We start from the raw sequence: 18,535 nt of genomic DNA on the forward strand, positions 1-18,535 counted from the left end.
TTGGTCCCAGTTTGTAGATAGGGAAGCTGTGATGGAGAGATCGCCTTGCCTTAGGTCACACAGCTGGTAAACAAAATCAGACCTTGTGATCCTTTGCAGTTGCCATCAAGTCCATTCTGATTCCTGGTGACATTATATGTGCAATAGAACTGCTCCCTAGAGTTTTTTTTTAATAATTTTTATTGTGCTTTAAGTGAAAGTTTACAGCAGTCTCTCACACAAAAACCCCTGTACACCTTGCTACACACTCCCAATTACTCTCCCCCTAATGAGACAGTCTGCTCTCCCCCTCCACCCTCTCTTTTTGTGTCCATTCCACCAGCTTCTAACCCCCTCCACCCTCTCATCTCCCCTCCAGGCAGGAGATCCCAACATAGTCTCAAGTGTCCACCTGATCCAAGAAGCTCACTCCTCACCAGCATCCCTCTCCAACCCATTGTCCAGTCTAATCCATGTCTGAAGAGTTGGCTTCGGGAATGGTTCCTGTCCTGGGCCAACAGAAGGTCTGGGGCCATGACCACCAGGGTCCTTCTAGTCTCAGTCAGACCATTAAGTCTGGTCTTATGAGAATTTGGGGTCTGCATCCCACTGCTTTCCTGCTCCCTCAGAGGTTCTCGGTTGTGTTCCCTGTCAGGGCAGTCATTGGTTGTAGCCGGGCACCACCTAGTTCTGGTCTCAGGATGGCATAGTCACTGGTTCGTGTGACCCTTTCTGTCTCTTGGGCTCGTAATTGCCTTGTGTCCTTGGTGTTATTCATTCTTCTTTGATCCAGGTGGGTTGAGACCAATTGATGTATCTTAGATGGCCGCTTGCTAGCGTTTAAGACCCCAGACACCATTCTTCAAAGTGGGATGCAGAATGTTTTGTTAATAGATTTTATTATGCCAATTGACTTAGATGTCCCCTGAAACCATGGTCTCCAGACCCCTGCCCTGGCTACGCTGGCCTTCGAAGCATTCAGTTTATTCAGTAAGCTTCTTTGCTTTTGGTTTAGTCCAGTTGTGCTGACCTCCCCTGTATTGCGTGCTGTCTTTCCCTTCACCTAAAGTAGTTCTTATCTACTATCTAATTAGTGAATACCACTCTCCCACCCTCCCTCCCTCCCCCTCTCATAACCACAAAAGTATGTGTTCTTCTCAGTTTAAACTATTTCTCAAGTTCTTATAATAGTGGTCTTATGAAATATTTGTCCTTTTGCAACTAATTTCACTCAGCATAATTAATGCCTTCCAGGTTCCTCCATGTTATGAAATGTTTCACAGATTCCTCACTGTTCTTTACCGATGCATAGTATTCCATTGTGTGAATATACCATAATTTATTTATCCATTCATCCATTGATGGGCACCTTGGTTGCTTCCATCTTTTTCCTGTTGTAAACAATGCTGCAATAAACATGGGTATGCATATATCTGTTCGTGTAAAGGCTCTTATTTCTCTAGGATATATTCCAAGGAGTGAGATTGCTGGATCGTGTGGTAGTTCTATTAAAGCTTTTTAAGGAAGCGCCAAATCCATTTCCAAAGTGGTTGTACCATTTGAAATTCCCACCAGCAGTGTAGAGTTTTCCAGTCTCTCCACACCCTCTCCAATATTTATTATTTTGTGTTTTTTGGATTAATGTCAGCCTTGTTGGAGTGAGATGAAATCTCATTGTAGTTTTGATCTGCATTTCTCTAATGGCTAATGATATCTGTTAGCTACCCGAATGTTTTCTTTAGTGAAGTGTCTATTCATATCTTTTGTCCATTTTTTAATTGGGTTGTTTGTCTTTTTGCAGTTGAGTTTTTGCAGTATCATGTAGATTTTAGAGATCAGGTTCTGATCAGAAATGTCATAGCTAAAAACTTTTTCCCAGTCTGTAGGTAGTCTTTTTACTTTTTTGGTGAAGTCTTTGGATGATCGTGTTTGATTTTTAGGAGCTCCCAGTTATCTAGTTTTTCTTCTACATTCTTTATAATGTTTTCTATACTGTTTATGCCATGTATTAGGGCTCCTAATGTTGTCCCTATTTTTTCTTCCATGATCTTTATCTTTTTAGATTTTATATTTAGGTCTTTGGTCCATTTTGAGTTAGTTTTTGTGCATGGAGTGAGGTATGGGTCTTGTTTCATTTTTTTGCAGATGGATATCCAGTTATGCCAGTACCATTTGTTAAAAAGACTGTCTTTTCCCCATTTAACTGTTTTGGGGCCTTTGTCAAATATCAGCTGCTCATATGTGGATGGATTTATGTCTAGATTCTCAATTCTGTTCCATTGGCCTATGTATCTGTTGTTGTACCAGTACAAGGCTGTTTCGACTACTGTGGCGGTATAATAGGTTCTAAAATCAGGTAAAGTAAGGCCTCCCACTTTGTTCTTCTTTTTCAGTAATGCCTTTTTTATCCGGGGCCTCTTTCCCTTCCATAGGAAATCGGTGATTTGTTTCTCCATCTCATTAAAGAATGTCCTTGGGATTTGGATCGGAATTGCATTAAATGTATAGATCGCTTTTGGTAGAATAGACATTTTTATAATGTTAAGTCTTCCTATCCATGAGCAAGGTATGTTCTTCCACTTATGTAAGTCTCTTTTGGTTTCTTGCAGAAGTGTACTGTAGTTTTCTTTGTATAAGTCTTTTACATCTCTGGTAAGGTTTATTCCTAAGTATTTTATCTTCTTGGGGGCTACTGTAAATGGCTTTGATTTGGTGATTTCCTCTTCAATGTTCTTTTTGTTGGTGTAGAGGAATCCAACTGATTTTTGTATGTTTATCTTGTATTCCGATACTCTGCTGAACTCTTCTATTAGTTTCAGTAGTTTTCTGGAGGATTCCTTGGGGTTTTCTGTGTGTAAGATCATGTCATCTGCAAATAGAGATACTTTTACTTCTTTCTTGCCAACCTGGATGCCCTTTATTTCTTTATCTAGCCTAATCGTTCAGGCTAGGACTTCCAGGACAATGTTGAATAAGAGTGGTGATAAAGGGCATCCTTGTCTGGTTCCCGATCTCAATGGGAATGTTTTCAGGCTCTCTCCATTTAGGGTGATGTTGGCTGTTAAAAAAAAAAAAAAAAAATTTTTTTTTTTTTTTTGTTGGCTTTGTATAAATGCCATTTATTATGTTGAGGAATTTTCCTTTTATTCCTGTTTTGCTGGGAGTTTTTATCATGAATGAGTGTTGAACTTTGTCAAATGCCTTTTCTGCATCAATTGATAAAATCATGTGATTCTTGTTTTTTGTTTTATTTATGTGGTGGATTACATTAATTGTTTTTCTAGTGTTGAACCATCCCTGCATGAAAAAAAAAATCCCTGCATACCTGGTATAAATCCCACTTGGTTATGGTGAGTTATTTTTTTGATATGTTATTGAATTCTATTGGCTAGAATTTTGCTGAGGATTTTTGCATCTATATTCATAAGGGATATAGGTCTATAATTTTCTTTTCTTGTGGTATCTTTACCTGGTTTTGGTATCAGGGATATGGTGGCTTCATAGAATGAGTCTGGTAGTTTTCCATCCTTTTCTATGCTCTGAAATACCTTTAGTAGTAGTGGTGTTAACTCTTCTCTGAAAGTTTGGTAGAACTCTTGCAGTGAAGCCGTCCGGACCAGGGCTTTTTTTTTGTTGGGAGTTTTTTGATTACCTTTTCAATCTCTTCTTTGTTATGAGTCTATTTAGTTTTTCTACCTCTGTTTGTGTTAGTTTAGGTAGGTAGTGTGTTTCTAGGAATTCATCCATTTCTTTTAGGTTTTCAAATTTGAGTATAGTTTTTCGTAGTAATCTGATATGATCCTTTTAATTTCAGTTGGGTCTGTTGTAATATCGCCCATCTCATTTCTTATTTGGGTTATTTGCTTCCTCTCCTGTTTTTCTTTTGTCAGTTTGGCCAGTGGTTTATCAATTTGGTTGAGTTTTTCAAAAAACCAGCTTTTGGTCTTGTTAATTCTTTCCATTGTTTTTCTGTTTTCTATTTCATTTAGTTCAGCTCTAATTTTTATTATTTGTTTTCTTCTGGTGCCTGTGGGTTTCTTTTGTTGCTCTCTTTCTATTTGTTCAAGTTGTAGGGATAATTCTTTGATTTTGTCCCTTTCTTCTTTTTGGAAGTGTGCATTTATTGATATAAATTGGCCCCTGAGTACCACTTTTGCTGTGTCCCAAAGGTTCTGATAGGAAGTGTTTCGTTCTCATTGGATTCTATGAATTTCTTTATTCCATCCTTAATCTCTTCTATAATCCAGTCTTTTTTCAGCAGGGTATTGTTCCGTTTCCAAGTGTTTGATTTCTTTTCCATGCTTTTCCTGTTATTGATTTCCACTTTTATGGCGTTATGGTCAGAGAAGATGCTTTGTAATATTTCAGTGTTTTGGATTCTGCTAAGGCTTGCTTTATGACCTATTATGTGGCCTATTCTAGAGAATGTTCCATGTGCACTAGAAAGTATGGTTGGTTGCTGTTGGGTGGAGTGTTGTGTATATGTCTACGAGGTCAAGTTGGTTGATTGTGGCATTTAGATCTTCCATGTCTCTATTGAGCTTCTTTCTGGATGTCCTGTCCTTCACTTAAAGTGGTGTGTTGAAGTCTCCTACTATTATTGTGGAGCTGTCTATCTCACTTTTCAATGCTGTTAGAGTTTGTTTTATGTATCTTGCAGCCCTGTCATTGGTGCATAAATCTTCAATATGGTTATATCCTCCTGGTGTCTTGTCCCTTTAATCATTATATAGTGTCCTTCCTTATCCTTTGTGGTAGATTTAAGTTCGAAGCCTGTTTTGTCTGAAATTAGGATAGCCACTCCTGCTCTTTTTTGATTGTTGTTTGCTTGATATATTTTTTTCCATTCTTTGAGTTTTAGTTTGTTTGTGTCTCTAAGTCTAAGGTGTGTCTCTTGTAGGCAGCATATAGACGGATCTTGTTTTTTAATCCATTCTGCCACTCTCTGTCCCTTTATTGGTGCATTTAGTCCATTTACATTCAGGGTAATTATGGATAGGTATGAATTTAGTGCTATCATTTTGATGTCTTTGTGTGTTGACAGTTTCTTTTTCCCACTTGATTTTATGTGCTGAGTAGATTTTCTTTATATATTGTCCTTTCCTCATATTTGTTGTTGTTGATTTTGTTTCTGCTGAGTCTGTATTTTTCCCTTGTATTTTATTTTGATGAATAGGATAGTTTGTCTCCTTTGTGGCTACCTTATTATTTACCCCTATTTTTCTAAATTTAAAACTAACTTTTATTTCTCTGTATCACCGTATCTTCCTCTCCATATGGAAGGTGTATGATTACATTTCTTAGTCCCTCTTTATTATTTTAATGCTGTCTTCTTTTATATAATAACATCGCCATTACCGTGTTGGGCTTTTTTTTTTTTTAATCTTGCTTTTTTTTTTTTGGATTTCCCTGTCTGGGTTGACTTCTGGTTGCTCTGCCCAGTGTCTAGTCTTGATTTGATACCTGATATTATTGATTTTCTAACCAAAGAACTCCCTTTAGTATTTCTTGTAGTTTTGGTTTGTTTTTTACGAATTCCCTCAACTTGTGTTTATCTGGATATGTCTTAATTTCACCTTCATATTTAAGTGACAGTTTTGATGGATATATGATTCTTGGCAGGCAATTTTTTTCCTCTAATTTTTAAAATATGTCATCCCATTGCCTTCTTGTATGCATGGTTTCTGCTGAGTAGTCCAAGCTTATTCTTATTGGCTCTCCTTTTATGTGACTTTTCGTTTATCCCTCACTGCCCTTATAATTCTCTCTTTATCTTTGGTTTTGGCAAGCTTGATTATAATATGTCTTGGTGACTTTCTTTTAAGATCTACCTTATGCGGAGTTCGATGAGCATCTTGGATAGATATTTTCTCATCTTTCACAATATCAGGGAAGGTTTCTGTCAACAAATCTTCAAAAATTTTCTCTGTATTTTCTGTTATCCCTCCCTGTTCTGGTACTCCAGTCACTCATAGGTTATTTCTCTTGATAGAGTCCCTCATGATTCTTAAGGTTTCTTCATTTTTTTTTATTCTTTTATCTGATTTTTCTTCAAATATATTGGTGCCAAGTGATTTATCTTCGAGTTCAGAAATTCTAGCTTCTACTTGCTCAATTCTGCTCCTCTGACTTTCTATTGACTTATCTAATTCTGTAATTTTATTGTTAATCTTCTGAATTTCTGATTGCTGTCTGCCTTTTTTTTTTTTTTTTTGTCTGCCTATGGATTTTTCCAGGTTATTAAACTTTTCGTTATGATCCTGAATAATCTTTCTAAATTCTTCAGTTGCTTTATCTGTGTGTTCCTTGGCTTGTTCTGCATATTGCCTCATTTCCTTCCTTGATGTCTTGAAAGGTTCTGTATGTTAAACTTTTGTATTCTGCATCTGGTAGTTCCAGGAATGCACTTTCATCTAAAAGATCCCTGGATTCTTTGTTTTGAGAGCCTGTTGAGGTGATTACGGTCTGTTTCTTTATGTGACTTGATATTGACTGTTGTCTCTGAGCCATCTATAAGTTATTGTATTAGTTTATGCTTGCTTACTGTGTCGTAGCTGCTTCCTTTGTTTTATTTTGGTATACCCCTATGGGTTGCTTGAGTGAGCTAGCTTGATTATTTTCACCTTTGGAGCTCTGGTGTCCTGTCCCCAGCTGGCTAGAGCTGTTATCAGGTATATCAGTCTAGGAGTCCATTCAGTTTTCTTGTATGAATTCAGCTCAGGTTTCCAGGTCGCTGATATCAAGTGTGTGGTACAGGCTCTGACCTACAGTCTTAGAGGGGCAGGGGTGATTGGAGTGTATACCAGTATCTGATTGCAGCAGGGGGTCACGCTCTGAACAAGGCAGGGGGCTGAGAACCAACCCCCAAGTGTCTCTGAGGAAAATGCATCTGTGTTCCCTAGAGCGTGCTGGTGAGTGGGCTCTGCAGAGAGACCACAGGCACCCAAAATTTTTGTTGTAAGGACTCGGAGGTACCAGTTATCTTTGGACCCCTGTCGCGGGTGGTTGGGTGACCTGAGTGGAGCTACCAGTCCTTGGGTCCCTGTTGTGGGTAGGTGAGGACCTTGTTTAATAGGCAAAGCAATGTCAAATGTCAAACACCCACGTCTCCACTGCACAGCTGAAATGGTTGGAGTTTGCCAACGAGGGCCTATTCTCCTGAAATAGGCCCACAGAGGTCCATGCAGAAGGGAAAGGTGCTCAAGGTCCACGGACAGTTTATGCCTGGACAGGAGCTGCTTCTGTCCTGAGCTCCGGCAGTTAATGGAGCTAGCAAATTATCTTTTCTCCCCAGTTGCAAATTTTTTCCTTCTCCAAGGCCGGGAGGATGGCTCCAGGTGCTCACCTGGGTCTATCTCAGGCCCAGGGATTCTGCCACTGAAGCCAACTTGGGGGTGGCGGGGGGGGGGGGGCGCGGTAAAATATATTCAGGTACTTAGCTTTTGCCCAGAGCGTCCTCCTCAGGTTCCGGAGGTGTGAGTGGGCTGTGTGGCTGGCTGCTTCTCCCTGAGGAAACTGCAGCTGAAGGCTAGGACCAGCCCGCCACCGCTCCGGGAATGGTGCCTGAGGGCTCCCCGCGATTCAGGTCTGATGACTCTTCTCCACCTCTGAATGCCTCTTCCTCCCCCTGCCCCTCAGTTCCTTGTCTAAGCTTGCCTTTGATACTCAGGGCTCCCAGCTTGTCACAAATATACTCATTTCACTTGTTTTTTCGGGTCTTTGTTGTAAAGAGGGCTTGACGGAAGCGTCTGTCTATTCCGCCATCCGTAGGGTTTTGTTGTTGATTTGTGACTTAGGAGACCCCATGTGTTACAGAGTAGTACTGCTCCATAGGGTTTTCTTGCCTGTAATTTTTACAGAAGAAGATTACCAGGCCTGTTTCTTCCAGGGTGCTGCTGGGTGGGATGACTGCCAACCTTTTGGTTACTACCCAGTACCACCCTAGCTGAGGGCAAACCATTTGTGCCACCCTGGGATCTTGCTACATAGGGTTTTCATGACTGTGATCTTTCAGAGGCAGATTGCCAGGTCTTTCTTCCAAAGCACCTCTGGGTAGGTTTGAGCCTCCAATCTTTTGGTTATTAGTCAAGTGTTTTACTATTTGTGCCACTTGGAGACTCCTATTTTTATCCTAGATCTTACCCTTACATTCACTGCCTCCAGCTCAGCCTCCTAGGGCCTTGATGGGGCTTTAGGCTGTGTATTGGGGAGGGTGGGGGGAGAGTGCGTGTGATCATGGGTGTGTCTTCACAGAACTGAGTACAAGACAGAGGGTCTGACAAGTGGGTTTAAGTGGCTCCTGTTTCTCTGGTCCCTGGCTCAGCTCTGTCATCTCTGTCCCCCTCCTTTGTAGACACTGGCACCCACAGCACACAGAGACAGGTCAGCAGGATGCTTATTATTTATTCATTGAAAGCACTGACCACTTTTTCTTCTTTTGCCTGGAGGAGGCAGGTCAAGATGTGACAGCGTGTGCCCCGTCAGTCCTGGGGACTGGATCTGTGGGCTGTAGGGATGCCCACTTGCAGAAAGCAGAGAGAGTGCCCCCGAGATGTCAGTAAGTGGATGTAATTCACTTACAGAGATTTGTGAGGTGATGTGCAGATGAGTGGGTAACTGGGAAAGAGGTAAGGATCTCATTCACTAACCTGCAGTCACCATGGCAACAATGGCATCTTAAAAAGAAGGATAACAGATCATTTTCAGCCAGAGGGTCTTTTTTACATATCAGGACATAACAATTCCAGCCTTGTCCATAATTCTGCAACAGATGGGGAGTGTTACAGATTGAATTGTGTCCCCCAAAAATATGTGTTGTAAATCCTAACCTCTATGCCTATGGCTATAATCCCATTTGGGAATGAGTTTTCTATTACATTAATAAGGCAGGATTAGTGTAGGGTGTGTCTGGAGTTCAAGGTCTTACAAGAGATAAAAGGAGCAGATTAGGCAAGTAGAGATGGGGAAAGAGAGATGCCAAACCACATGAAGGTTGCCCAGAAGCACAGAAGAGAGAAGGAGCTTCCTCCAGCACTGACAGACAGAAAGCCTTCCCTTAGAGCTAGCACCCTGAATTCTGACTTCTAGCCTCCTAAGCTAATGAGAAAATAAATTTCTGTTTGTTAAAGCTACCACTTGTGATATTTCTGTCATAGCAGCACTAGATAACTAAGACTGAGCGTCTGTACTCCGGCTCAATCCTCAGCACAGGGTCTTGGGGACAAATGTGGAAGCCCCTGATTTAGTCACCTTGGCCCAGAATATGGTTTTGTAAACAGTGGAGCACGACTGTAGAAACTGAAAAGGAGGTGCCTTGGGAGCCATGCAGGAAGTGACCATGGAGGGTGGAATTGGACTTTCTTTTTGGGACTCACCAACCAGCTGTAGGGGGAGGGAGCACAGCAATGGACAAGAATGCAGCGAACTGTGTGGGACCTCTGGTAGGCTGAAAAATGGCACCCCAAGATGTCTATGCCTTAGTCCCTGGTTACCTGACATGGCTAAAGAACTCTGCAGATGTGATTAAGTAAAATGGGGGGATTATCCAGGATTATCTGGGTGGACCAAAGGGTACTTGTAAGAGGGAGGCAGGAGGATCAGAATCAGAGAAGGCGACGTGACAATGGGGGCAGAGGAAAACAAAGAGGTGTGATAATGAAGTAGACGTCGGAGTGATGCAGGACCATGAGCCAAGAAATGCATTCAGACCCTAGAAACTGGAAAAGGCACGGAAATACATTCACCCCTAAGCCTCCAGAAGGAACACAGCCCTATCAACACCTTGATTTTAGACCTGTGACCTTCGGAATTACAAGACAATGAATGTGTGTTGTTTTAGGCCACTATGTCTGGGGTTATTTGTTATAGCAGCAATAGGAAACTCATACAGGACCTGTTTTCAAGAATGGCACTGGCCATTGTTGTAGAAGTGAAGGAAGCTGAAAACAAGGGCCCACTGGTGGCTGATCAGATTCCCTAAGCTTTGTTGTATTTTGAAAGTGGGACAGTCCCCTTGGAATGAGTAAGCCTGGGTTAAATCAGTAAAGAAGGAATGCCTGGGGCAGAAGAAGGGCCTGGAATTCCAGGGGGAAGGAAGCAGAACTCAGAAGCACAGCCGCATAGAGTTCTCTCTTCTTTACCATGGACTAGCTGGGGTGGGGAGTGTGGGGGTAGAGAGAGGTAGGGAAGGGAAGCTTAAACTTCAGGTATTTTAGAAATTCATTCATCTTCACGAGTCTCAGTAGCTTTCCTAACCCATGCAGAGAATTGGAGAAGGAAAATAGAACTGAAGGGAGGGAGGCAAATATGGCCAATAAAAAAATACAACTAGTTCCCACTGATTTGACTGCCACTCATGGTGCTCCCACGTGCATCAGAGTAAAAATGTGCTCCGTAGGATTTTCACTGGCTGATTTTTCAGAAGTAGATCACCAGGCCTTTCTTCCAAGGCTCCTCTGGGTAAACTTGAGCATCCAACCTTTCAGTTAGCAGCCGAGTGAGTTAACCAGTTGCACCACCCGGGGACTCCATCAACAAATCCAGTTAATTATCTACTTCTTAAATTTGGGGTGGCCATAAAGTCTGAAAACAAAGATAGTTATATTGTTGTATTTTAATATAATAGGAGCAAACCATTTATTATACGCATGTATTATATATCCTTCATCTCTGGAACCTGTCATTCCCCTATGTCCACTGAGTCTCTCCTAGTTCAGGTCTTCCTCCTCTGTTATCCAAATTATAGTAACAGCCTCCAGCCTCTCCTCCTACCTCCACTCATGAGGCCCTCAGATCCATCCTCCACATGCTCGTCCCAAAATGCTAATCTCCCTCTGTCATCTCCTGGATAAAAGGCTTTCGGTGGCTTCCCATTGCCCTTAGGATAAGACTGGAAGCTCTTCAATGGCAGTGGCCTTTTTGGTTCAGTTCAGACTCACCAGCGCAACAATGGGCAAGGCCCCTGTGCAAGTTAGTTAAATGTCTCACAAGAACATCCATGACTTGCCTTCTGCAACTCCCAGTTTCAAACTGTACCAACCACTAGACATCTCTGAATCCTGAGTTCTGTTTTCCCTGCTGTTTCCTGGCTTTCCAGTTCCACCGCCTTGTGTTGCTAACTCCTACTCAGCCTTAAGTATTTAGTTTATCTCTCCCTGCCACTCCCCCCCGCCGACCCCGCCAAAAAAAAAAAAACATTGCTGTTGAGTCCTACTTGTAGTTACCCTATAAGGACAGAGTAGAACTGCCCCACAGGGTTTGTAAGGCTGCGAATTTTACCGAAGCAGACTGCTGCACAGAGGCGGATTATCCAACAGGCAAGGTAAGCACGGTGATTACCTTGCTTACCAGATCATCTGCAGTGAAAAATTTCACATTTTTCACCACATAAAAGATTCTGCTTCTAGATATGGGTAGTATCTGTCTCTCTCCTAACCCCACAGCAGTTTCCTACAGAATCGAAACCTCTTTTCAAACTTGCAATCCCTGACAGGAGTGAATTAACCAGTAAGCGAGGTAAACACAGGCTTATTTGTGCATATTTATTTACTAATCTGTAGCAAACAGTTTCGCATGTTTTTCACTGTGTTAAAGACGTGGTGGAACCCATGTGAAATAGTTCACTACACATCAGTAAATACGCACAAGTAAACGCATGCTTACTTTGCTTATTGGGTCACTTGCCCCTGCTGCCACGCCCATCTTTCCCCCACGGAGATGGTGGGTTCAAACCCCTGGCCTTTGGTCAGCAGTTGAGCACTTAACCACTGTGCCACCAGGGTTCCTCAAAAATCTGTTGCTTAGCACACATCAATTAGTCTCAACCCACCTGGAGCAAAGGAGATTGAAGAACACCAAAGACACGAGGTAAATATGAGCCTAAGAGACAGAACCAAAAAAAAACCAAACCCAGCGCCGTCGAGTCAATTCTGACTCATAGCAACCCTGTACGACAGAGTAGAACTGCCCCATAGAGTTTTCAAGGAGTGCCTGGCAGATTTGAACTGCTGACCCTTGGGTTAGCAGTGGTAGCACTTAACCACTATACCTCCAGGGTTTCCAAGAGACAGAAAGGGCCACATAAACCAGAGACTACATCAGCCTGAGACTGGAAGAACTAGATGGTGCCCGGCTACCAGAGATGACTGCCCTAACAGAGAATCCCTGATAGAGCAGGAGAACAGTGGGATGCAGACCTCAAATTTTCATAAAAAGACCAGACTTAATGGTCTGACTGAAACTAGAGGGACCCAGGAGGTCATCGTCCCCAGACCTTCTGTTAGCCCAAGACTGAAACCATTCCCAAACCCAACTCTTCAGACAGAGATTCAACTGGACTATAAGACAGAAAATGATACTGGCGAGGAGTGAGCTTCTTGGCTCAAGTAGACACATGAGACTATGTGGGCAGCTCCTGTCTGGAGGTGAGATGAGAAGGCAGAGGGGGATAGGAGCCGATTAATGGACACAGGGAATACAAGGTGGAGAGGAGGAGTGTACTGTCTCATTAGGGCGAGAGCAGCTAGGAGTACATACCAAAAACCAAACCAAACCCACTGCTGTTGAGTCGATTCGGACTCATAGCGACCCTATAGGACAGAGTAGAACTGCCCCGTAGAGTTTCCAAGGAGAGCCTGGCGGATTTGAACTGCCAGCCTCCTGGTTAACAGTCGTAGCACTTAACCACTGCACCACCAGGAGTACATAGCAAAGTGTATGTAAGTTTTTGTATGAGAGACTGACTTGATTTGTAAACTTTCACTTAAAGCACAATAAATTAAAAAAAAAAAAAAAAAAAAAACCGTTGCCTTCAGACAATTCTGATTCATAGTGAACCTGCTATTCTCAGAGTCCTGCCTGATCCCTAGGCTTAAGTGCTTGGCTGCTAACTGAAAGGTCGGCAGTTGGAACCCACCAGCTGCTCCGAGTGAGAAAGGTGTGGCAGTCTGCTTCCGTAAAGATTACAGCCTTTGAAACCCCATCGGGCAGTTCTACCCTGTCCTATAGGGTCACTATGAGTTGGAATTGACTCGATAGCAACAGGTTTGGTTTTTTGTTTTTTTAATAACAACTTGAATTCCCTCTACCATAATACTATTAATCATACATTATTTTAACTACTTGTTTAATTGTCATAGACATTATGCTCAGTGACACGGCTTCTCAACCTGAGCACCGTTGACATTTTGGGCCAGATAATTCTTTGTTGTGAGGGGCTATCCTGTGCATTGTAAGATGTTTAGCAACATCCCTGGCCTCTACCCACTAGACACCAGTAAGTACATCTACCTCCCAGTTAACAAAAACCAAACATGTCTGCAGACATTGCCAAATGTCCCCTGGGGGGTGAAATTACCCTTGATTGAGAACCACTGCTCTGTAAAGGCAGGGACCATGACTACCTTGTTGTTTGTGGAGTTACTAATGCCGAGCACAGTGCTTGGGCCATAGTAAATCAAAAACACCTGTTGCCGTTTAGTCAGCTCTGACTCATAGTGACCTTACAGGACAGAGTAAAACTACCCCATAGGCTTTCCAAGGAGTGGCTGGTGGGTTCGAACTGCTGACCTTTTGGTTAGCAGCCTAACTCTTAACCACTGAGCCACCAGGGCTCCACTGGGCCATTAAAAAAAAAAAAAAATCCATAGTAGGAGCTAATAACTAATTGAGTTATTAAAACTCATGGCTGCTCAGGCCTGTGTAGTCATGTCTCCCAGCCTGGCACACACATGCTGGACCCTTCCCCTCCAGGGTCCATTCTGTCCTTGGAAGCCTTGGAAAAGACTCCCATGGTGTTCTGGGTAAAGCTCTGAGCCACAGTGAAGACTGTGGATATCTTGTAGTTTTTAAATATCTATCTCCTCCCAACCTTGTACGCCAGGTGACAGACAATTATTAAGGTGAACTGTATACATTAGAGATTCAATACATTAAAAAGCTACTTGGCATAGTGGAAACAGCGTAGCTTGGAAATCAGGAAACCTAAGTCCTGAACTCAGTTCTTCCATAAAACACTCTGTGACCCTGGGCAGTTCACTCTACCTCTCTGGGCCTCAGCTACCTTTGCTGTAAAATAAGCAACTTGGACTAGGAGATCATTAGGCTTTTTCTAAAGCTCTAGAATGCTGTGTTTCAGAAAATGATAGCATGAAAAAGACAAAGGAGTAACAGAACAATTCAGAAAAATTTAGAGATAAAGAAAGAGCTCATCAAAACTAGTATCCCCCACGGTGCTTTGTTTGTCCCTGTCTCAAGATAGGAATTGCTTGACCTTGTATTACCGTATTTTTATGCAAATAACGTGCACTTTCTACATTTGTTTGCCAACCACACCCCCCCCAGGTATTTTCATAAGCATGCTATATAAATTTTTTTTTTACAGCAACATGTAAAAAATTCGGCAGAGCCGGCTTATGAAAATATGTCGCAGGGGGAGGGCGCAGTTGGCAAACAAATGTTGAAGGTGTGTGTTATTTGCCTTAAAATATGGTACAGTGTTTATATCGTGTTCAGTCTGCAGCTGGAGTCCCTGGGTGATGCAAATGGTTAACACGCTAGGCTGCTAACTAAAAGGCTAGACGTTTGAGTCCATCCAGAGTCATCTCAGAAGAAAAGCCTGGTGATCTACTTCTGGAAAATGTGCCATTAAAAATCCTATGGAGTACAGTTCTACTTTGTTACACATGGGGTTGCCATGAGTTGGAATCAACTCGTGGCAACTGGTTAACTGGTCAGCTCTGAAGCTAGGCTGTGAGCTCCCTGAGGGCAGGCACACTGCGTCATACTTCTCTGTGTTACTCAGAGCTTGTCACAGACACTCATACAGTGCCCACTACAAGCTGACTGTCTCAATCATCTAGTGCTGCTGTGATAGAAATACCACAAGTGGATGGCTTCAACGAGAGAAGTTCATGCTCTCACAGCCTAGCAGGCTAGAAGTCTGAACTCAGGACATCGGCTCCTGGGGAAGGCTTCCTCTCTCTGTCGTCTCTGGAGGAACCTCCTTGTCACCAATTTTCCTCTGGTCTAGGAGCTTCTCTGAGCATGAACCCCAGGTCCAAAGGATGCGCTGTGCTCCTGGCCCTGCTTTCCTGGTGGTATGAGATTCCCATGTCTCTCTGCTGGCTTCTCTCTTTTATACCTCAAAAGAGATTGGCTTAAGACACAGCCTAATTTTGTACATTGAGTCCTGCCTCATTAACATAACTGCCTCTAATCCTGCCTCATTAACATCATACCGGTAGGATTTACAACACATAGGAAAATCACATCAGATGACAAAATGGTGGAAAATCACACAATACTGGGAATCATGGCCTAGCCAAGTGGACACATCTTTTGGGGGGACACAATTCAATCCATGACACCAGCCCTGCTTGAAGTACTTACAGAGTATCTCATTCAGTCTTCAAATCAGCTCACCAGGCATGTTCTATTATTATTTCCATTCTACAGGTGTGAAAACTGAGGCACAAAGAATTTAAGTAACTTGAAGGAAGTAGCCAAGCCAGGACTCCAGTCCAGGTAGACAGGTTCCGTGCTCACCTGCACTGCCTCAAGTAGGGGAGCATGAATAAATGAATCTGTGAAGAGAGGCTTGCAGACCTTAGGACAGGCCCAAAACTCTCTACAGACCCAGGGAAAGCCCCTCCCCCGCCCCGGAGAAGGGCTGGCCACCCCAAGGTGTATATTTTTAAATTCTGAAAAATAAGACACCCATAATTCACAGGCTCCCACACCCACACTTGGTACAGCTATTTTCCAAAATTATATAACCAGCCCAAGCACACACATTCAGGGCTCGGTGAAAACGAAACCAGCTGTGCCCTGATTTCACCCCCAAAACCCATCTCTACCAAAGCGTCTTTCATGCTCAGATTCAGGAGAAACTGGTAGGTGTTCACCTCTGAGATTTAAAGGAAGCAAATAAAAAGAAAGGCCGCCTGGCTGGCTGCACGTTTGCATGGTCAGGGACTTTCTCTCTGAATGGAACGCAGGGAAAGGAACAGACATCTGTTATTCGCTCTGTGCGGACAGAGTAGCCCTAGAGGCAGCAACACGAGCTTTCAGCCCGGCTCCATTTACCAGCTGTGCAGTTATTTTCTGAGCCTCAGCTAATTTGGCTGTGACTGTGGTGGTGGTAGCATCAACCTCATGAAGTCACGGGAGGACTACAGACATGTGAAAGTGACCTCGCCCACCCCCCCTCTTGGTATTGGAATGGTGATCCAGCTGTTGGTTGGTGTCTACAGCTGTTGGTCTATCCTGTCAGAAACTTTTCTTTTAATTCAGGATATTATAAGAACTGCAAAAGGATGAGCTGTGCAGAAAACAAACAAACAAACATACTATGGAGTCTGTACTGGTTTATTAAGTCTGGACTGGTAATCTGCATAGTGGTTAAGAACATAGGCCTAGTGCCACTGCATCTCCTTAGCCAAGTTACTTAAAATTCCTAAGTCTCAGTTTCCTGTTCACTAAAATGGAAATAATAATAGTAACCATTTCATAGGGTTGTTGTATTAAATGAGATAGTGCTTGCCAAGTGCCTAGCCTACTCAACGTCGTTGTTGTGGCTGGGTGCTGTTGAGTCCATTCCGACTCATAGTGACCAGTGTGACAGAGTAGAACTGCCCCATAGGGTTTGTCTTGGCTGTAAGCTTTACAGAAGAAGGTCACCATGTCTCTCTTCTGCAGAGTCGCTGGGTGGGTTTGAACGCCCACTATTCGGTGCAGTACCTGCTGACAGCGGAGAGCACTTCCTCCCATCGCAGCTGACCTGCTACCGCAGACAGCTCTAGCCCCTGGCTGGCCCGTGACTTTGCCGTCTGAACTATGACGAGGCCTTCAACTGCCCCAACTTCAACTGCTCTGGCTACTTCAGTTTCTGTTTGCAGCGGCACAACGGGCCATGTTGGAGATGCCGTCGATCATCCTGGTGCCTTCCCCAATGCCTGCATCATAGTAGGTGCCCAATAGATATTTACCAAAAGAATGAATAGCAACTCTGAAAAAATGCCTCCTACAAAATGCTTGCAAAAATCGCCACCAGAAATGTCTCTTGCAGCTGCAGTGGAAGAAGTTCGTAGGCCTCTGGGCACTGTTCCATCTCTTAGGAGCCTTTTCCTCCCTGAGCATCAACTGTTCTCCTTAAATGCGGCAGCTACAGCTAAAAAAAAATTGTTCCCTTTTGACAAAATGTGGTTTTGTCCCTGTTTTACAGTTTAACTTTCATCTTCACTGCATGGGGATTTCAAATGTAGTTTGAAAACTGGGGAAACCTGTAAAAGCGTAATTGTTACTGTTTCATGCGAGGTACAAGCGAATAGAGGTTTAAAGTAAAAAGAAAGGGAAAATTGATGCGGATATGGATGAAGCAAGGTTGGCCATGAGGTAATAATTCTACAATAGTTGGACTTCTTCAATGGGGGCCAGCTTTCAGGAGTCCAAAAAGCAGAAGCTGCCAGGCCTTCAGGCTTAGGCCTGGACCTGGCACAGCCTTGCTTCTACCTCATCCTAAAGGTCAAAGGGAGCCACAGGCCAGTGGTACAATGTGGGAGGGGAGGCCTTGTTCTCAGGAGGCATTTTAACCCTTTTGTGCCTGGCGGGGACATATAGCAACCATGAACTTTTTCAGCCTCTGGGGTTTATTGAGAAGCTGCCGCACCACAGACAGGGCGTACTGCTACGAGTTAAGGGCCTTATGACTGTTTGAAGCTGAAGAAACGGTCGTGCGCCACAGATTACTGTTGTTATAAGGTATTGTATGAGGTGTCTGCATTTTGGGTAGGAAAAATAAATTCTGAAAATTTTTGTTATACATATGTACCAATAGACCCCATTGGGGCTCTGGGGTATAATTAGTTCTACCTCGTATATAGCACTAAACACTTAGGGTAGGCTTGTGGAAGGAGGCAAGAAAAAGAAATCCATACTACGTACCAAAAATTCAGACACACTCAGTGGTTCATCATGCTTTCATTAATAAAAACACATGGTATCAACAAAAAATTCAAAGCAGAAAATAATTGGGTCACCAAGGTGTTAAGGCATTTAAAATGGCCTCTGTTATTGGAGGCCACCCTTGGAGACCCACACACTGACAACAGGGCTTCCTGACTCCATTCCTCTAAGCTCCACCCTTCTCTCATGCCCCAATCTATTCTCCCATGTAGAGGCCATGGTGGATGTTCTAGAACTCATAGGTAAGTTCATCTCCACCGCTATTAGGGTCAAATCCAAACTTATTAATACGGCACACTGGTCCTGCAAAGTTCTTTTCCCCTCTACATTTCCAATCTCATCTTTGCATACCCCACCCCACCCCACCCCTTAACTGAGCTCTGCCTATTTCAGTTCTTCCAATGCAACCCGTCTTGTTCTTTCAGGCTTTCATACAGGCCAGCTCCCCCACCCTATCCCCATCCTACCTTTTTAGCTGACAGTTTATTCTTCAAATCTTGATGTAGATGTTACCTATTCTAGGAAGCTTTTCCCTCTGAGGTAGATGGGGCTCTGGGCCACCCAGATCCTCCTTCAAGGAAGGACTTGCTGCCCA

This window comes from Elephas maximus, chromosome 7, assembly GCF_024166365.1.
Source record: "Elephas maximus indicus isolate mEleMax1 chromosome 7, mEleMax1 primary haplotype, whole genome shotgun sequence".
NCBI lineage: Eukaryota > Metazoa > Chordata > Mammalia > Proboscidea > Elephantidae > Elephas > Elephas maximus.